General features: G+C 24.1%; 1 long non-coding RNA gene across 1 annotated transcript; it reads left to right on the top strand.

Annotated features, from left to right (window-relative positions):
• The first annotated feature begins 10,094 nt into the window (after positions 1–10,094).
• Positions 10,095–11,140, top strand: LOC111279295 (uncharacterized). The gene is made up of 2 exons (XR_002688922.2): positions 10,095–10,165; positions 10,982–11,140. It is a non-coding gene; the product is annotated as an uncharacterized LOC111279295 (long non-coding RNA).
• Positions 11,141–11,252: the final 112 nt, after the last annotated feature.

The following is an 11,252-nucleotide window of genomic DNA, read 5'->3' as shown; positions in this document are numbered from 1 at the left end:
AAAGCAAAAATAATGAAACCTTTTGAAAAATGGGTTTCTCAATCCAAAAGCTTCTTTATACAATGAAACATTCTCATGCGCTAAAGTTACATTGTTTTTATTTTTGAAAAAATTCTTCTTTATATAATTTTTTTTTTAAAAATGGGTTTTGGAGAAAAAGTTAGGGCTGCGGAGACAAAGGGAAAGGCACTATATACATAAAAAAGAAGATACACGGGAAAACCCCTTGCGGCTATGAAGAAGATGAAAAAATTTATTTCCATACATTTTTACCTGCAACTGATGATATTTTCTGATTCAGTATTGACAAATAATTTTTTGTAATCTTAACTTTAGTTACCTTTCTTTTTGTCTGTCATATTTATTATTGCTTTATTTTGTACTTTTGGACTTCATTCTTCAGAGTTAATGCTGTGCACCAAGTCTGAGCTTGATGAAGAACTTCACGATGATTCTTCCAATGAATGTAAGCTTTTGATGGTTTCTGGTTTCCACTTATTTAAGAGAATGTTGAATGGCATGAATCAAAATACCTGTAAAGAGGCATATTAAGTCTTCAAATTTCTTTAGCTTATTGCAAAATGTTGTAAATGGAAAATGAGTTGCATCAAAATAGGCTTTATTTTTGTACGAAGAGGCTTTGGCATAACCAAAAAAAAATGGGCATTTATTTGGTATAAATTTAGATATATTTAACATTTTCAATTAAATTGTAAAACCAAGTAAGGAAGAAATAAATGAAAAAACTAAAGTTATCTAATTATTTCTAATCAGATGAAGGGTTTTTAGGTAGTGTTTTTTTTCCATAAAATAAAAGTGGGTTTTAGGTATTGTTTAATAATTTGAAATTTCTTCTTTCAAAAAAAATTGTAATTGTAATTAAAATGCTAAAAATTGTAATACATTGTAAAATTAGTCAATTTATAAATGAATCGTTGTAAATCTGTCTAATTCACTTTGATTCACTGTAATTAAAATATTTAACACTCCATTAGACCTATCTATTTGAAAAAATATTAAGCTTTTTCATTATAATTATGGACCAAATACTATTTCAATTGTTAATGTTTGTTTGACTTTGACCCTACAACAAAGATGTTAAAGTTTAATCTATTTGACTAATAAAGTTGCATTGATTACCTTACTTTTGTCCAATCCTGGAAAATCCCTGAAAGTAAGGTAAGTATACTGTTTATCTTTGAAGTTTCATTGTTTTTGTTTTTGAAGCATATTGTTTTCTCTACAAGCGTACTTGATGAAATGGATTTTCTTGCTTAGCTAGCAATTTGGACTTATATCTTCAAGATTTTTGCAAGATAACTTTGCTACTCAAAGCTTTGAGCGTGGTATTGCTGCCTAACAGGTTGTATAGCATTAACACAAAGTCATTTACTTAGAATTTTTATTCATTCATATAATAGCTCAAGTTTCGATTATGTCAACTCATCTTTAGATTGGGAATGCTTAAGCAAAAGGTTTATTTTTTTGACTGAATTCTTCAATAAACCAATTTGGTTGTCTTATATTGGTAGCTTTATATTTCACTTTGATGAATTGTTATCTATAAGCCTCTTATTAAGGGTTGTGCAACTATGCTATTACCTGTTTGGTCAAAATACTACTCTTCATAGGTTCAAAATTAAGGAATGATTTTCAACTTGAACTCATAAATTTTTTAAAGACATGATATAGAGTTTGTAATTAAAGTTGTCTTATTAGTAGTGGTAGTTTGTATTTAGCATGCATCTTGGATCTAGAAATCAAGAACATTTAATCATAACAAGTGCTTATATTATTAAAAAAGCAAAATTTGTTGCATTTGGTTATTTCATATTTTGTCGTCACATGATTCTTTCTAGAATTAGATACTACTAACTTAAGTGCATTGCTTTGTTGTGCTAAGCACTACCAAATTATGGCATTCATGAAGTAGGGGAATGCACAAAAGACAATTGGCTGCTGTTAGTTGTTAACTCAACTTGAGAATTGATCTGTTTAACCTTTTCTTCTATTATCAACGAGGCCATCCAATTGGAAGTAGTGAAAAAAATTTCCCATTTCGTTCATTTGTCCAAGTCATTGGTAAAATAGTTAGAGGAGTTTAGCTTTCTAACGGTTGGTATTAGATTTGTTATTTGGTGTGATTGAAGAGGTTTCACATTTGAGACTTGGAAAGAAACATTTTCTATTCATATTTTATATTGTAATATTTCTCTTATATATCTAATAGATAAACAAATTTATTTATAGCATTTTTTTCATGCTTAAAAATATATCCAATATGTTATTAATATACATGTTTAAACTTTATATTAATAGCTTTTTCAAAGAGAAATGATCAATTTACACAATGTAAAATAAAATAAAAAAAACTTTTCACATTTTTTTAATCATTGATTCTAATATATCCAAAATATGGTAGAGACAAATAAAAATAGAAAATAATAGTTTAATCTTATTATTTAGATATATTAAAATTAATGGTTAAAAATAATGAAAAATTAAAAAACTTGTATATTATGCAAGTCAACTTTTTATTTAAATAGTTTGCAATTTAATTGTAGTTCTGGCACTACATTGTAGTCCCAATACATAGCGCAGGCTACACACTAGTACATATAAAAAGATTGGAGCTAAGTTGATGTCAACCTCATCACTTTTTCCATTTTTTTTCTTTTTTATTTTTTTATTTGGTTTTTTTGTACTTTTTAGTTTTTGATTTTTTGATTTGATCTTTTTATTTTTTACTTTATATATTATTAAATCTAGATTTTCATTTTAGCTTTTTTTTTTCATTTTTATTTGTTTTTTGTTTTTTGACTTTATTTTTTCATTAAATAAATTTTATAAGAAAAAAGTTAATGAAAGTAAAAGTGCTAAAACAATTAGTATCCGACTAGTTTCAATTCATCTCGATTCAACATAAATATGTTTTTAAAAAAATTGCAAGATCGAATCAAGATTTTTTTTAAAAAAATGGGTTAGATCAAAAACAAATTTAAGTTGTTTCATTTTGTCTTGGTGTTTACAATGCACATTTTCCTTTTCATTTTTTCATTTCTTTTAATTTTTTTTATTTGGTTTTTTTTCATTTGTTGGTTTTTTATTCTTTTAATTAAATTAATTTTGTAAAAAAAATAATTGAAGTGATAATGACAAAACAACCCATATTTGATAGTATTGACTAGTTCCAATCCAATAAGCGCATCCATATAATTAAAGTTGTAGATTTTAGAAAAATGAAAGGTTCAACATCACATTATATTCTTTTTTTTTATTTTTTTTTTAGTTTTTTTTCTTATTTAAAGTTTGTTTTATTTTTTCGTTATTTTATTTTTTTGACATTTTTTATTAGATAAATTTTGTAAAAAAAATCAATAAAAATAAGAATAACAAAATAATATATATCTAATAGATTTCAATTCACTCTAAACTAATAGGTGTGTTTTTTAAAAATTTAGGATAAGATCAAAATTTTTTAAAAAATTGAAGCCTAGTCCGAGATGGATTAGAATGTTTCAACCCTCGTATATATAAAAATATTTTTTTATTATTTATTTAATTTTTTAAATTCATATATTTTTAAAACTTCCTTTTTTTTATTCTTTTTAAGTTTTAAACTTTTTTCTATTTGGTTTTCTTTTTTTCTATTTTTTATTTCTAACCTTTTTTGTTAGATAATTTTTTGTAAATAAAAAAGTCAATGGAAATATAGATGAAACAATAACTCATATTCGATGATTTTAATTTGTTTGGATAAAATAAGTTTTTTTTATTATATTTGGGACTGCATCGAGTTTTTTTTTTTCTTTAATTGGGATTGAATTGAAGGCAAGTTTAAGGTGTCTCATCTCACACAGAATATATATAAAAATATATATTTAATTATTTATTTAATTTTATATCTATATATGTATTATTCATACAATAAAAGTCAATAAAAATAATAATGATAAAAAATTCGTATTTAATGAATTTTGATTTGTTCTCATCTAATAGGTGTGTATTTTAAAGATTTGAAATTGATTAACGTTTTTCCTTTAAAATAGGAATTGAATTGAAGATGAATTTAAAGTGTTACACCTCACCTCGGATATATATAAAAATATATATTATTATTTGTTTAATTTTATATTTATATATATATTATATTAATTTATACACCAAATATTTTAGACTTTGAAACTCACAGAGGCATCTACTTGGCACCCTTTTGATTTTTTTTCCCCTTTTATCTTTTAATCTTTCACACAACAAAGTATTTGATTTGAAAAAAAAAATAATAGAGAATAGGAAATCTTGCCCTTTCTCTTTCTTTTTACTTTCTTTCTTTAACTTTCTATCTTTTCATTCTTTTTACCCATTTTATCTCTCTTTATACTTTTCTTTATCTTTTCTTCTTCTTTTTTTACTTTTGATTATTTTTTCTTATTTGTTCTTTAGATTTGAACAAAAAAAAAAGGAAATGCTTCGAAGAAGACAAAGATGGTGATGCATTGGAAAGGATAACAGAGTGTGAGCTCTGAAGGTGGCGTAGAGGGGAATGAAAGAAAGCAGCTGAAGTTATATCTCAAGTATTGGCATGAGTAAAAACTTGAGAAGAATCAAAGATTTTGTTGCCTGAAAGACTGAATAAACAAATTCATTATTTCTCCATAGTAATAATTCATAATTAGGATGGTTAGCATAGTTAATATGGTTTTGTATTTTCACTTTAATAAAATGAAAGTTGCAGAGATTTAGGGGTGTTCATGTCACTCAACTACTTTTCTTCTTTTTTCTTCCTTTCCTTTTTAATTTTTTCTTTTTTTATTTTATTACCCAACTGCATTTTTTTAATTTCTTTCTTTACCATTTCCTTTATTTTTTTAAATTTTTTCCTTTTTTTTTATTTTATTGGTGATAGGTGTCATGCATCAAATCAACATCTTAAAAAAATTACAAATTAGGATATTATCCATACAATAAATCATATATATATATATATATATATTATATTATAACATATATAGACACTTGATAAGGTTTGCTACATGGATTGTTATTGGACAATTTTTTTAAATGACATGCAAGATAGCTTTTTGAACAAATTAAGATAGTTTTTTTTTAAATTACAAATTAGATAATCTTAAATTTTTTTTCAAATAGAAAAATTATTCAAATTATAATTAAAAATTAAATCAATCTAGATATACGTTTTTTAAAATTAAAAATATGAAATATGGATTTTATCTTCATAATAAATTAATTTAGTTGTTTATCAAATAATCTTGTTTAAGAAATTATTTAATTATCAAAATCTTCAACATATTTAAAAAATACAAATATTCAATTTATTCAAATCTTTCAACAATCCTTTTATCTTGATTTAAATCAATAAAAAATTTTCTTTTTGAAAATTTAAGTAACACATTGAAAATTCAAATAATTTTTCATATTAAATCTTGAAAATAATAATACCATCAAAAGAATTTTATTCATATCAAAAGAATTTTATTCATATCAACTTTAATTATCAAATTTATGTGTCAAATATATGTAAAAAATTTGATTTCGTCTTTATCACTTATTATATCTTTTTTAAAATTTAAAATATTAATTTAAAAATTATCTTTTCAATCTTAATTGTCACTTAATAGTTTTTCTACAAATTTAAAATTATAAATGCAATGTGTTATATCAATTTTTTATTTTTTTCATTTTGCAACTTTTTTCAAGATATATTCTATTACTATTACAATTTTTTTTTTTACAACTTTTCTTCCAAGATATATTCTATCACTATTATAATTTTATTCTTATGAAAAATAATATTTTTTAATTTACTTTTTCTTTTTCATCTAGCTCTTACTATTTTTCATATATTGTACAGTAATTTTGAAAAGATTACAAAAGTGAAAGTATATTAATATGTTTTGTATTATTTAATTTATCAATCAATGATATATATATTTTGATTTTTAAAAAAGACATAATTTATTTTTATTTGATGTAATCTTACAGGTGTATAACTATTACTATAAACAAAATAGTCCAAACAGAAAACATGTCATTTTTTTGTTTTTTTTTTTTAAGTTTATTTTTTAAAATAAGTTAGTATATATGAATTTTATATATGTTATAAATTTGGAAATTTTAAATATAATTTTAGAAAAAAAATAATTTGTATGTATATACCCATATTAAATAAGTAAAACTATTTTGTTTATCGTATGGATCATAATCTAATTTTATAGAGAATAAAGAGCTATGGGGTGCCCATATGGCACTCATTTCTTTTCTAAATTTTTTTGTATTTTGTATTTTTTTATTTGGCTTTTTTTTGTTATTTTATTTTTTTGATGAATTTTGTAAAGGAAAAAAAATGTTTGCAGTTGGAATAATAAAACAATTCATATTTAATAGATTTTTGTTCATTCTAATCCAAATGGTGCATTTTTTAAAAAAATTCAAAATTGAATCAAAATTTTTTAAAAATATCAAGATTTGTTGGAGTTAAGTTTAGGGTATTTCATCTCATTTCATGTATATTTTAAAATATATTATTTATTATTATTCAAAATTTATATTATATATTTGTAATAAAATAATAAACTTATTATTTAATACTTTAATTTAATAAAAAATTATGTTTATATATAATTAAAATATTATTTATATTAAAAAATATTTTTATGAGATTATGCTCAATTAAAATATAAAGTGATATTTGATCAATTCAAGTCGAATGTAGTTTATATATATATATATATATTTATTATGTTGGATTGGGATTGAGTATTGTCATAATGTGTATGTCCTATAACTTAATCATTAGACACAACATATGCAGTCATAATTGATATTTTTTTATCTAAATATGATTAATCACTTAAGTGAATTTATCTATTATAAAAGTTATTTTAAACTTGATTAAGGATCTTTAAAAAAAATAAATTATGGTCTTCTAAACAGAACTAGGTTTCAGAATACAATTACATATAAGAAAAGTTATAACATTCTTACAGTATCCATAAATTGGTATCAATTAATCTTAATATCTTTTGACCTTTAATTCAATGATCTCTTATTCCTAATTTATTTTTATTAATTTATTATTTTTGTTAATTTAAATATTTTAATATTAAATATATTTTTACGTTTTCTTCAACCTCTTGGTCTACCTTCTAAAAATATTTCTCACCTCAAGAATATTTGAATAACACATTACCTTTTTTTATATTTTAATATCTAATTCTTCTTTTTCCTTTTTTATATTATAATTTTTTTAATTTGGTACCAACATGAAATTAAAAGTAAGCCCAAAAATCTATATACTCTGTTCTCACCAAGTAATTATGTTATGTATTTGATTGCCAAAATCTCAAAGCAAGACAAATGTGATTGTTCAAATGTGACTTATCAATTCATAATAAATTAAATCTTTGATGCCCCATGATTTTCCAATTTCAGGTAGTCTAAATCACAAAATATAGAAATAACATAAAGTTGTTGGGTGAAAAGTACCATTAAAATGGTAACCTTAGCTGTAACTCATTCATGAATGTTAACAACTGTAAGGAAAAGAAAAGGCGTTCGACTTCCTGAATTACTTTTTTTATCAATATTTTTGTTAAATATGTTTGGTAACAATGAGTTTATTGAAAATTATTAGCTAAAAAAAGTAATGAAGGCAATAAAACTTGGGAAAAAAATTTACAACTCCCTGCTTCTCTCTCTCTCTCTCTCTCTTTTTTCCCCTCATTTCCACTCTTATTTCACTCGAAAATAATTGGCACGTAGGGAGGCAGAAGACACCATTTTCAGGTTAGGTTAAATAAATGGTTAAAATGCTGAATTTCGATTTTTTATGTTACTTAAATACCCTATATGTCATAATACCCTAAACCAAGTTTAAAATATACCAGATTCTTTTTAAAATTGTAAGAATTTGGTTTTCAAAATTGAATCTTGTTCATAACTCACGTTGCAGAAATCTTAAACATGATCATGGGACTCCTAGCTATCCAATGCCAAGATTTAAAAGGAATTATCCAAAGCCATGGGAGCCCTTGACTTTTGTTCCCATGGATTATTCAGAAGTTTGATGCTTGGGAATAATAACAAAATTTGACTAGAGCAACTGGCATTTACGCTTGTTGCTAATTGAAAAGATTGGAAGCATTTATTCAAACATCCTTACCCAATAGATGTCAGCAGTTAAATGAGTGCTTTTTTTTTTTTTAATTTTTTTATATATATTGGTATTAGGATGAAGTGATAAGAAGCCCAAAAGTCTATATGCTATGTTTTCACTGAGTAGTAATATTATGCATTTGATTGCAAAATCTCAAAGGATTTGACTTTTAAAATTAAATTTAATCTTTTTCATTTTTTTTTCAAGATTTTAAAGCAATTTAGAATTGTTTTGGTTGCTTTCAACCATGTCTAATGTGCAATGGATTTTATTAAATTCTTGAGGTAAATTTTCTTGCTTTGCAGTGTCTCACTTGCTTCTCATTATGTTAATTTATTTTGTTATTAAGATATTGAATTATATGCAATTTATCCAGAAAGTAGAATTTTCATTTCTTCTTATGCTTGATTCTAGAATTGCAGGAAGAATTTTTATTGGTTGAGTTAGGTGAAATTTGCTTCAATGGGTGAGGCTTTGTATTTTTTATTAATTATTTTTGTTCTTGTTTTTTGTGAAATTTTATGTATATTTTTAAAGAGGGAAAATCATTGTAGTCAAGCTTCTTTTATCTAACTATCAATTGTTGTTGGGTAAAATTTGATGTATATTTTTAGAAATAGAAAGTTGTTCAAAATTATATATATTTAAATTGTTAATAATATTTCTTTTATGTCTTGCTTTGAATTGGTAAACCAATTATCAATGTCAGAAAGCTTGTGAGTTATCAAAAACTTTTTCTGCATTAATTCTTTTTCATTGGGGTAAATTTAATCAGCAGATAAGATATAGACCATATGTTGTTTGTGAACCATTTCTTACAGGTTTGTTTCTTATGATCTTTCTATTTTACACATTAAAATATTAGTCTCTTTATGTTTGTCACCAATCCAGAATTGCTAAATTTTAATATTCTTTTTAAACATGTACTTGATCATTTTGGTGTTGTATGTCTAATAACACATTGTATGATTTTGTTACTTTAGAAGAATGAAAGTGATATTATGGTGATTGATGCTCAATGTGCTCCAAAGGATTTTCAAGCCAGATTTAAAGCTTAGGCTCACATAGGTATTTTTTTATCTTAATTTCTTTTTTAAGACTGTGATCATGTGCCTTAGCTGACAAATATTTATAGATGCTATAATTGTCCGTTGAAAGTTAGCATTTTCTTCTTAAACCTTTCAAGTTCACCTTTTCCTCCAATTACATGGAATCATGGTTAATGGGAGATGTGATTATCTAGCTTTTTTGAAAGAATTGAAGAAAATAGATAAAAACATGTTTGCATGTTGCTTGAGTCCTTCCCATTAGATGAGTGTGTTACTTGGTTTGTGCTTAAGTTTTAAATTAAAATGCAAATCATGTTTGACCTTTTGTATTTTGAAAGGGAAATTTTCTATTAAGCAAAATTTTAAATTCTTTTTTATCTAAAATTCCTCTCAATGTAGATATATATTTTGTTCTATGTATGAAACCTACTCATTAGTTGTAAGTTTTCTTTCACCATCATTATTACCGCAATTAGTTACTAAAATTGATCATGCAAGAATTGTTTTATTTTATTAAGTAAGAATATTTTTGGAATGTTGTATTATTTTTTTAATTTTTTTTGTTATCAATTTTTTTACATTATAGGTTTTTTTTATTCTATTAAATAATTGTAGTTACAAAATGTAGAAAGTTTAAGTATGATTATATCATTTTTTTCTTAAAATCCATGTTTTTTCACGTGTTTCACCAACAAAATGTTAGGTGGTCTATTATCTTGATAATAATAGGTGTGATGTGGAAGAGGAGCATGAACTTTTGTCAGAAAATTTTATAGTAGAAGTCAGTTGACTAGAAGGCCATATTTTATAGCAATTTATCACAAATGTGGATTTAGTTGTTGTAGTTGGTGATGATGGTGTTCTTTTGCAGGCTAATCATTTCATACATTACGTAATTCCGGTTCTAAGAGTAAATTCTGATCCTACACAATCTGAATAGGTTAGCGCATTTCTCTTCCGAAAGTTTCAATTCGCATATCGGATATAGTTTTTGAAATTTTTTCATATTTTGAATTATTTCTTGATTATGATACGTCTTAGTTAAGGATGTCAGATACTTTTAGCCATTTAGTAATGAATTTGCTGCTATTAGAAACATTAGCTATGTACGTGCAGAAGAGTAAAAAACTTTGAACAAGTATGTGCCTGCTGCTAAGCACGGGTACCATGCTAATTATGATGAAACTTGATATACCCACTTCTTCAATTATGGGTTATTTTGGAAATTTTTTAGTTGTTTTCTCTTTCAAGGTTTGAAGAAAGGTAGATTCAGAGTTTGCAGTTTTGGTTTTTGGGTAAGAAATGCTCTTAAAAGCATATGTAGCTTACGATTTACATGATAACTTGATAAGTAATTTATGTTTGTTTTTTAATTTATAGCTGTGGGACGCTTGAGAACATTGGATTTTTTTATAACATGATTAGCATGGTTCTATATTTCCACTTTATTCTTATGATTAAACTTGATATTCCCACTTCTTCAATTATGGGTTATTTTAGCATTTTTTAACTAAAGTTTTGTTGATTTTCATAACACTTTAAATGCTTAGATAATTTTTCTTTATGATTTGAAAGTTGAATTTATTTGAATTTATGGAGTTGCATTTGTAGATACTTTAATTTTTTTACCTTATGAAAATCCAATCTATATTCATATGGTAGTTATGAATTAATCTTTTTTATATTGATAGTGTAATTTTTTTTTTTTACTTATATATATTGATTTCATTAAAATTTTTCTACTTCTCATTGGCAGGTTTAGCGTGCACCATTGGTTTTTATAGCTCTTTAAATGCAACTGAAAACTATTTTCATTTTTATTTTTTCTTTATGCTTTTACAGTTGGATTTGTTTAGATGTGTTGTATTTTTAGAATTTTTTTTATCTTATGAAATTCAATCCATATTTATATGGTAGCTATGGATTAATCTGTTGTAATATTGATGGTGTAGAATTTGTTATATATATATGTATATATGTATATATATATATATATATTGATTTCGTTTTTTTCTGATAAAATATTA

Source organism: Durio zibethinus, chromosome 27 (genome assembly GCF_047325235.1).
Source record: "Durio zibethinus cultivar Kanyao isolate XHJ-2024 chromosome 27, ASM4732523v1, whole genome shotgun sequence".
Classification (NCBI taxonomy): Eukaryota; Viridiplantae; Streptophyta; class Magnoliopsida; order Malvales; family Malvaceae; genus Durio; species Durio zibethinus.
The sequence above is the reverse complement of the archived record's forward strand: the minus strand, read 5'-3'. Positions and strand labels throughout refer to the sequence as shown.